This window comes from Salarias fasciatus, chromosome 15, assembly GCF_902148845.1.
Source record: "Salarias fasciatus chromosome 15, fSalaFa1.1, whole genome shotgun sequence".
NCBI lineage: Eukaryota > Metazoa > Chordata > Actinopteri > Blenniiformes > Blenniidae > Salarias > Salarias fasciatus.
The window spans coordinates 21,925,918-21,936,517 of record NC_043759.1 but is presented as its reverse complement, the minus strand read 5'-3'; the positions used below and the strand labels follow the sequence as shown (position 1 = coordinate 21,936,517).

Here is a 10,600-nt window from a genome sequence, read left to right as displayed (position 1 = left end):
TCAGTCAGATCAGTTCATATTAAAGAGGCGAAGCTCTGCTGTTTTCAGTCCTGTGAGAGGGCGTCAGTGCTCGGTCACAGTGTCGCTGAAGGTGGGTGTGTATGTGTATCAATACCTGTTAGATTGATGGCGGTGAAATTTCGCCCTGACGTTCCCCACGGGGAAAAATGACTCCCACTTTGGTGTTTAATAGGCTTTTTCCTTCTTGGCTGTCACTGGCCTAAAATTGCAGTTTGTCAAGTATTTTTGGATCACTCCTAAATATCTGTAAAACCGATAGTACCGCTGGCTGCCGCTGTGAGACGGGTCTGTGTGCAGACTGTGAGACGTTGTAGGAGACATGGACTTTTTACCAACTGTCTATGTCGATAAACTAAACAAGATGATCACACAGTGTAATCACAATATCCCCATAAACAAAAACAGTCAACAAATCATATCACACAATCTTTACTCGTCATATTTAGCCTTCTTCATTGTGTGTTTTAGACTATTCTTCTGTAATTTTGTAAAATTCTTTTGTAAGTTTGTGGATGTACCTAGTTCACTTTACAGTTGGGTGCTTAAGATCAAGAAAACACAAAAGACTTGAAGCAGGATGTCGGGTCTTGAACAAGACAGGGACATTGAGTGACTTATTTACTGAAGTGAAAGCGATGTGTTCAGTGTGTGCGTGTGTTCAAGGATTCAGTTGAACCTTCGGCCTTTGTTTTCATGCAGCTACACAGTAGTTTCTAAGGTCGAGCAGTCACAATGCTGCATTATCTCCAACCGTGAACAGTGTTTCGACACTAGACTGCTGTATACCAGTAGTGAGCATAATTTCTCACCTTACCTCATCAGATGCAAATCATCTAATCAAACATCTCCAGCTATCTATTTTCGTGAGGCCTGGTTGAAAACAACAAAAACTCAGAAAGTTGGGTTGTTTATCATGACATACAGGAGCTCCAAACCCGGCTCCATAATCTCATCGCTAATTGGATTCCAGGTTTACCAATTCTGACTGTATTTCTGGAGTCTGGAGTTACTTTTTCCAGCAACACTATGGCTGATCAATAAAGGCAACAAATAATATGGCTGTGTGTTTGATACGCAGATTCTTTCCTGTCTGTACTTGTGTCATGGATGTTCATGAATGTATCGGCCGGAGGTAAATTTCTGAGGTGGAGCGCTTCAGCATTCTTCAATTTCCGACAATATTCAGAGTTTAAATTTAAATACAGTGTATTTATAAACCAGAAAGCGATGGACGGTCTAAAAATAGCCAGATCAGCGATAGTCAATCAACGATTGGTGGAATCGCTACTAAAACTGATTTTCTATTGCTGATTATTTATAAAAAATGAAGCACATACATTGTTAGTTCATTATCATTGAACTCTACACCTAACAGTGTATATGTTGCAGTGAGACTCTCAGATGTCCTCCTGATTGATCTGGCCCGTCGTGTCTGCTGTGCATGAGAAATTTAAACAGATAAATGGATAAGGGAGAAACGCGTCGCATTGCCGGAGGAGCTCCACAGATTTCTGTTCGATTGTTACCAAAGTTTTACGATGACCTTTCAAGGAAAACAAAAAACAAACAGAAAATTTAATTTTAACTTCTCACGTCGTTATTTCAGTCCGTGAGAAGGATGTCAAAGTTTCAGTTTAATAAAGCGAAGCCCGGAGCTAAGCAGAAAATCTGAATTTGAGTGTAAATATAATCAATAATGAACAAATACAGTCCTCTCACGAGTCTATAAATGAAGACACACATTTACTCTGGAGTTGGTTGCGACTGTGCCATCCTGCTATTTGTGTTCCTTAATGACTTTCTAATTCCTCATCAGTGGGAAGCTAGCCTCCACAGCAGGCAGGCAGGGAGCAGTGGCAGGGTGCCATCCGCGAACAGGTGCTCCTCCGTGTCGCGCTTATGCTGTCCGTAGGCCTCAATTACGTCCTTTAGGTTGCTTTCGCACGGGAGGCATTTCAGACAGTCCATCGCCTCTCCTCTGAGCCTCGCTTTTCCCCGCTTACACATTTGGGTGCTTGACTTCCTGTCTTCGCAGGGATCCACTGGTCCTGCTGCTGACTTGGCTGAGGCCTGCTTTAGCAGAGTCCAAAACAGTTCACAGGTTGTTTAAACCTACATGAATAAAAGATTAAGTGACTAAAGTAAATTAAAGACTGCGACTTAAAGGTGCTGTAGGCAGGATTCGGCATCTCCGCCATCTTGCTTAGGGTTACCTAAGCAAGATGGCGATTTGACCCATCTAAGACGGCGATTTGAAACCCAGCACAGCCAATCCTGTCCTGTTTTCTCTGACATCACGCCCTTAGGCAAGTTAAGCCCCTCCCACAAGAACATGCAACTAACGCCCCTTGACCAATCATGGTTAGAGCCTCAGGGGCTGTTCTGATTGATTGAAGATACCTGGAGCTGTTGAGATTCCTTTTCAGCTCAGAACAGAGACAGATGGAAACGCTGCGCCCTCGCGGTAGTGCAATTATGCTACACTCCTAAAGGATTATCAATGGATACTCTGACATTTAATCCAAAGAAAACACAGAAAAATTAGCATTGACTAGCAAAATCCTGCCTACAGCACCTTTAAGTAGAATATCTTTATTGTATTAGAACACTTGATGGGAGCTATTTGAGTTTAACATTGTTAAAGAGAGCTGTGTTTGAGATCATAATCTTACAGAAGATTTCCATAGTTTTGATAACTTGCAACAGATAGTTTTCTTTTCTATCTTCATTAAACTTTTAGGATTTGAGTTCACACTGCAGCTTTTTATTCAGGTCATATGTCACAACCTGGTTTACCCGCTGAAACTATTGAATTAGCGTCTTCCTCTCGTATTTTCTTAAAAAAAATTTAAAAAAAATACTTTCAAATGGTCTGGTGTTTCTGTTCACTCTTGCTCTCTTTTCATGCTCTGCTGTCGCTCCGTTTCTTACATCTTTCTGAAGGCTTTTAAAGCCCAAGCAGAGCTGGTGTTTAGGGACATTTACCTGGGAGCCACATATGCAATAGGTAACTTTTATTTGAAACACTGAGATTCATACAAGTCCAGGGAGACGCCGATCAGAGCCTGTACTGCAGGCAAAGTCCCAATCACATCTCCATAAAATAAGATTAGCATTTGTTTACTTTTATTTTTAAATACATGTTTGTACACTAGTTTTTAGAGCTTTTTTTTTGTGATTTCATTTAAATATGGTTGAAAATTCTGTCATGTTTCACTTCGAGAAAAAACTCGATCAAGTGTTGGTGACGACAGTTTAGTACCTGTAACTGTAACTTTTTGAATTTTTTTTTTATTGACATTAAATCTTATAAAATCAGTCTGACTCAAACATTGCAACAGCAAAACAGGATATGCACAGAGGGTTCTAATACTGGGTCAGAAATACTTCAGCACCATGAAGGAAGCTGCCGATTGGATCCATATTGTGCCTCAAGTTTGCTTCAACACCAGGTCATGCGAATAAGTTGAATGATGATGTTCTCCAGGCTACATCAGGAGCTGTATCATCCCCCCCCCCCCCCCCCCCCCCACACACACACACACACACACACACACACACACACACACACACAAAAAACAAAGACTATGCACATCATTTCTGAGTCAATTTTTTTGACCTTTTCAAAAGCCTGGACTGGAAAAGCTTAGAAAACAGTTTTCTGAAGGTCTTTTCATAAGACACCTTTCGACCAATAATTAAAAATCTAGCCATTCTGAAGTTATCTGCTCCCTTTATCTGCACACAACACAAATAGGATCCTTTAAATGAATTCACTCCATCATGAGGAGAACTTCAGGCCTCCTTTCAAGGGCTTTCAAGAAGATTACAAAAAGCCGTTGACATGTCCAGCCCTGCTTTTCCCTCAAAGAAAAAATATACACACTTTTTATTTAAAAAGTCACGGTGGGGATTTAATCTTCTCTCATTTTTGCAAGTTCTTTGCCATTCACTACTTTTTTTTTGTTTTTTGCTAACGGATATGACATGAAGGAGAAACCTCTGCTTGGACAAAAGTGGGAGCTTGTTGTCAACCTGGCTTTCAACCTCAGAAACAGAAATAAAGAGCAAAGTAAAATCTGATACTAAATGATAACATACTAATTATGTATACACTTCATTTTTTATAAATAATCTGCACTAAAAGGGTAGATGAACAGCTTGGTGTGCTGGAAAAGTCGTCCCAAGGAGGCGGGTCTTAGTAGCCAATCACTGATTAACAATATATATGAATGACATGAAATTAACCCAATAGAAGTCGTGCATTGCTGACTCGTTTTCGATAACAATATGAAACGCAGGGGGCAAGATCAGGGCCGATACCAGCTGAATATGGCTGAATTGCCAGTATGCTGTATACAGTCACACAACGTCACATTAACACAGGAGAATCAGAGAGACGCGTGTTATTGGGCTGTGGGAGGAAAACCCGTTCACACAAAGAACATGTGGATTTTCCACAGAAAGGCCTTCAAGAACCTGAACAGCAGGGGACATTTACGCTTCCAGATGAGAGTATTAACCACTGTGTGCAGCTTCAGCAATCGTCAAAAGAAACAGTCATTTTTACATTTGTAGGGAGGCAGTTACATCAGTTTCAATGTTGATTTGAAAGTTTGATTTTCTGCACTGTTGAGTGTTATAAAGCAGTGGCATCAAATAGTTCAGGGGCCACATACAGATCGCAGATGAAATAACAACACAATCACCTTTAAAATGAAAAAAAAAAAGCACAGAGAATTATTAGAAACTGGGGATAAGGGTGATTTGAATGATACTTCCTGGTATAAAATACAGTGAAATGTCAAAAAATCACCTACTTTGCAGTGCTTCGTATGTTAGCTTTGAAGCTAATTCTGTTTTGGGTCTCAGTGATGTACTGTGTTCAATATTATCAATCAATCCAATATATATAATATAATAACATCAATCCAATCCAGTGTGAGAGCAGCTCTTCATCGTTTATGTCTGAGAAACAGCGGTAAAGCAGGGAACAGTGCTCTGCTCCACACATCTGTCTTGTGCACATGGGAACACAATTAACTAAAAAACACTAACAGACACCAAATATTAACAACTTTTATCACAATATGACTATTTTCTTTTTTTAAAAAGGTATTATTCTTAAGATTGAAAGTCATTTATGGTGCCACACACATCGAACACCAAAGCCAAGAAAAGATGAAAAAAAAAAAAAAAAAAAAAATGAGAGTGAGATAGATGCCTTTGCCAAATGTGTTCTACTGAACTCCTGCAAGGAAAAACCGACACCGGCACACATCCCAGTGAATGACACGTCTCTTCCAGCACACTGGTCAGATCACTCAGAGCAACACAACGCGGAACACATGGAGCAGGCCTCCTCTGATCTCGCCCAGGAAGGAGACAACACTTTCATATCAATACCCTGTCATCTCGCGATGTGGCATCTTCCCCCTTTGAAGGTACAGTAGCATTGTTGCAGTTGCTCAGATGTGAAACTCCAGCTTTTATCATTCTGTTTTGGGCGAAGAGGAGAGGAGTGGGAGATGAAGGAAGCCATTTCTTTTTAACTTGGACCCACCAAAGTGGAAAGAAAGAGCGTGTTGACAGGTGTGTGAAAGGAGTACTGCTGGGTCAACTGGGGAACTTCAGAGACCAGTTTAGAAGGCTTCGTGAAGTCTTTCAGAGGAAGGGGGGGGCGGGCAGCCTCACTGGCAGCAGAGCTCTGATTAACACAGGAATCAGAAGTTAGAACTAAGAATCAGCAGTAAGACTAACGCCGGTCCCGCTTGAAGTATGAGGACAGACGCCGGATATGAGCTTTTTGTCCTGATCTCCCAGCCAGCTGTAAACTACGAGTCCCATCCCGCAGCGGGAGGATCACTCCTCCCATTAGCCTTGGCATAGTGCCCACCACAAATGTGGATTCCGTGGTCGTCGGGAGGCCCGGTCGGGACGGGACCCTCTGTCACTCACCGCGACACGTGTCACAAACCCATTGTATCGCCATCAATCCGGGGACCTAACCACCTCCGCGGCAGATGGAGGCCCAGCAGGAAGACAAGGGGCCGTGCCCCGAGCCTGCGCCCCACACAGAGTGCACACCGCAGGGGTGAGAGGGGCCACCACTACAGGGGAGCCCCACGCCCAAGACTGGACCTCCTGTGGATAAACCTCTGGATGAAGGCCTAATGCTGTCCATGATTAATTAGAGACAAACGTGAGTGAGCCGCCACTCCCACCCAACACACCTCGCTATTTAAAAGTTCAGAAATATATTCTTCCACGTCGTTTCCTCAACATCAGCGATTACTCCGGATCTCATTTGGATCTCATAGTGAAGGTGTAAACAGTGCGCGCAGACATCACTCCCAAATTTAGAAGGGAAAATAGTGATAAACATGGTCTGCGAGGGATAAAGATGTCTTGCCTTCCCTGAATGGGGATTTGTAATGATATTCATAAGGAGACCACCTACTGGGGGCACAGGAAAAACTGTTCCTTAGCAACAACATACACACTCTTACAAGCCATATCTGGGGAAATTTTGACCGGATTGGGGATGCAAACAACAGAAAAGCTTTAACTAGGGCATGTTATGAGGCTGCTCCCTATGGCTGAGTATCTGGGAGTCTCGTCTGGCACAAATCTCCCCCTAATGATACATCATGCATATAAACAAAACACAATAAAGCCAATAAAACCCAGCTTCTGTTTTTTTTCCTTTCTTTTTGTGTGTGTGTGTGTGTGTCATTGTTGTTGAAGCCAGTCTCGAACATGTTCAGTTCAAAATGTGACGTGAATGATTACAGATCACATAATTAATGTGGCGACACCAATCAAGACCGCATCGCTTTATTTCTCACTCAAAGTACCGTTTAATCCATTTTTTTTAAACTGCACTTAAAGATTTTACAAGGTGCAGTACAATAGACACTCTGTGCTCTGGAAAGGTCATAAAGTCATAAAGTGGTCAATACTGCCGCTTAATTCCTGCTCTCCCTCAAGCTCTCATTTCACATAATGATTTGATGAGAAAAATCTGATGGCTCGGGAGCATTAAAGATGTCTTGCGCCCATTTGCTGTCATTAATAAGTGAGTCCAGCTCACGACTGCATTGTGGGATTACTGAATGTCATGAAAGTTACATTAAGGAAGGGGGGGAAAAAAAAAGATCATAAAAGTACAATGACTATAAAACCTATTTGTACCACATAAACTTATAAAAGTTTCTAAAGGGAGGAGAATTTTCCTCGACCTTTCCTTTTCTACGATCCTTTACATTTGTTAAAGCCGGTCCATGTTGCAAGACTAGGCTTTTTACTGTCTGCACTACAGTATTATATTGGTCAATAAAGTGTTTTTGGGGACTTTTTTTTCTCTTTTCTTTTGTTTTCCTTGCTTGGATGAAGTCTCAAGCATACTTGGTGTTATCATCCTTATCCAAACAGGCATAAATACAATTGCCATCCAGTAATGACTGATGTTTGTTTCTCCCTGTCATTAATTACAGTGAATCAAAGACAATGGAGGACTTAAAAGCGTTTCTCTGCAAAGAGCTCAGCACAGGTCAGCTGACAAAACATTATCTTCCTCGTACAGCACTTCCAAGACAATCATCAAAAAGAACCAAGGAATGAAAAGAAATGAAGAAATATATATTCTTTTTAAAAGCACAACATGACAGAGCTTCACAAATAGGAAGATTATCAATTAACGCCTCACTGCTATCTTCAAATCAGCATGTCAAAGTGAAAGGGGAAAAAAAATAATTAAAAAGCCAAACGTTTCCTGCTGGAAATCCAGCAGCATTGTGAGAGATGAGTGGATGTAAAGACGATCCCATTCACCCTGCTCTGAACCAGTGGTTACTTTTAACCAAACGCCTGGTCTGTGAGCAGAGTGTGAGTGCTGCTGCTCCAGCAGAAAGGCTTCACTGCCCTCTAGTGGTGATCACATGATTTTCACTACAGCTCCACGACCAGGGGTGTCAAACAGGGGGGGGCACTGCAGCCCCATTTCATCTTGAGTGGGCCTGGACTGGTAAAACAGTGCTATAAGTACCTTTAAATTTAATTTTTTTTTTTTTTTTTTTTTTTTGTGGTGCAGAGTATGCATGATGAAAATGTCACACAAATATCTAAAAAAAAAAAAACCTAATGAAATGTCCCTCCAAATAAACAACTTTCTTCTATATTGCATTGTGTATAGTTTTGCAAACTCACCCTGACCGCACAGATTTCACGTTAGTTCGACAGCAACTAGGTCCTTTCAACACAGCGTCCCTGATAGTGTTTGGAAATTTATTATAAAGTTAATATTGTCTTTGAAAAGGTTTCTAATTTGCTTGGTGGTTTTGACGGGCCTTATGTTTGAGCTGCAGTCTGTATTTTCAGCTACTATAATAGCGAGATACTGATACATAAGTTTGGGAGAATTTAACAGGCAAATATTTTATTTTTAAAAATCTATACATCTTCCACAGTTTCAGAGATTTACCTAAAAAGTGAGTTGAGCCACTTTTCAAATGATTTTGCTAAGTTGTTGACAGTGTAATTATTAACACAGGGAATGTTTATATTATATATAATTCAATATACGAGCTGCATACAAGAAACTGTGTTACAGAACACACACCTTGATCAACGCTCTATAATGCAACATACAAACAGCGCTTATGCAAAGCTTACACAGTTTACTGTAAATGTCAATTCACCGAACAGACAATGTGTGAATACAGCAAGGACAACCAGCGAGTCCGTGGAAGGCTGGATGTAACGAACATCCTGTGTGCACAAAGAAAACTATCAAATGTGTGAATAAAGTAATTTCTGCACAAAATATATAAGTAGGAAAGTTAAACAGTTGTTTAAAAGCAAATGATAAAATTGTAGTTTACAGCAGAGGAGAAAAAAAACAATTACGGTTCATCAGGTGCATGAAGACTTCTTTTTCAGCTATCATACATGAGGATTAGAGCCAGTGAGTTAAACACACAACTATGGCCTCTAATTTTTCAGGAGAACGCAATCTGAGGTCCCAGGAATGAAGACTGCAGGTGAATTTTCACCAACCACTTCTTGGTACAAAAACAGGAATATTACAAACAATTACGGTAATTATCATCTTGTGGCACTGATATCCAGCTACACTGTCACTGTAAAATCATGCAAACAGCTCACTACCAGGCACCACAGCTGCTACTCTTGGTGTTGTTAACACAGAATTTTCAGTTCTAATTCTTTATTTTCTTCTCGTGACAAAAAAATACTGGAGCAACTCACTGCATACTGTAAATTAGGGTATAAAACTGTAACATTCAGGTCTGCTTGTGCTTTCTGGTGGCCCAGATCGTGCATGACACACTGACCAAGAACCCCAGAATGTTTGCATTAAAGCTGCACCCTGAGGGGAAATGTTAGTTAAGTAGGCACATTATTCAGTTAGAATTCACTGTAAGAAGAACTCACTGTCCATTCACAGACGGTAAGAAAGTGATCAAAACCATTTAAAGATTATTGCTTTTTAAGTGATAACAGGTCTCAAACCTGAACTTCCAACTGTGAAGATCAGCAGCTTTTCCTACTGAGCACAGCCACTTTGCCACATGGACCGAGAATCCCAAGAAATCACATCATGGCAACAAAATTGGTTAGGAATTGATATTTTTCAGTTTCACATGTCAATCAAGGGAGAGTACACAGACTGGTCCATAGATATCATATAAAAACTAGATGCCTTAAGGCGGAGTCAACAACGTTGTTCACTGGCGGCCGTCTTAGTACAGTGGACCATTCTGGGGCGCTCTGTGTAATCTAAGGGAAAGTGAGTGATTTACACTAATTAAAATACTCAACTCATTGAATTCTTGATGGATTTACAGACGGTTTGATTTATTACTAACGTTAGGTTGCTATGATTCAGACTAAATGTTAAAATCACAATTTTTCGTTTTGCACACAGTTAAATATCTACATGTCTGACGTTTATAACAAACCAGGTCGTTTGAAAATCGATTGAAAATTGAGCAATCAACAGCTATTTCAAAGTTCACGCTCCATTGACAGTGTGATGAGTGAGCGAAAGGCCCTGTACCAAGATGGCCGCCATGTGACGATGTTAGTCCCCATTGGGTTACAGCGCGCATGAGCCATCTAGTGTTCTTGTATGATATCTATGGACTGGTCTGGTTTGATCTGGGACACTCTTGCTGTGTTCGAAACCGCATACTTACCTACTACTCATACTAACTTATTGAGTATGCAGTGCGTTTACACTGGCAGTATGCGATTTTGAGTATGCGAGAAGTTCCCGGATGCATACTGCATTCGCCAGAAATGTTGAGTAGACATCGTGTGTTCACTACTCATACTGAATTTGCCCAAGATGCAACGCGACGGACAGCGGTTGCGCCAGACAGAGCTTGCACCGCCTGGCGGCCGGCGGGTGTGGTGGGGGGGCTGGCCCCGCGATCTGGGTCCAGCCCCGGAGGGTGTGAGAAACTCTGAGCTCGCCGGCGGGCCGCCGCTGGGGTGCCGCGCTGCACCGGGGGGCCCGGGGGTCTGCCACCGGACCTCCGGAACCGACTCGGTGCGA

At 41.6% G+C, this 10,600-nt stretch overlaps 1 pseudogene; it reads left to right on the top strand.

Moving 5' to 3' along the window:
• The first annotated feature begins 2,707 nt into the window (after positions 1-2,707).
• LOC115402345 (ferritin, heavy subunit-like) overlaps positions 2,708-10,600 on the top strand; it is an 18,567-nt pseudogene continuing 10,674 nt past the window's right edge.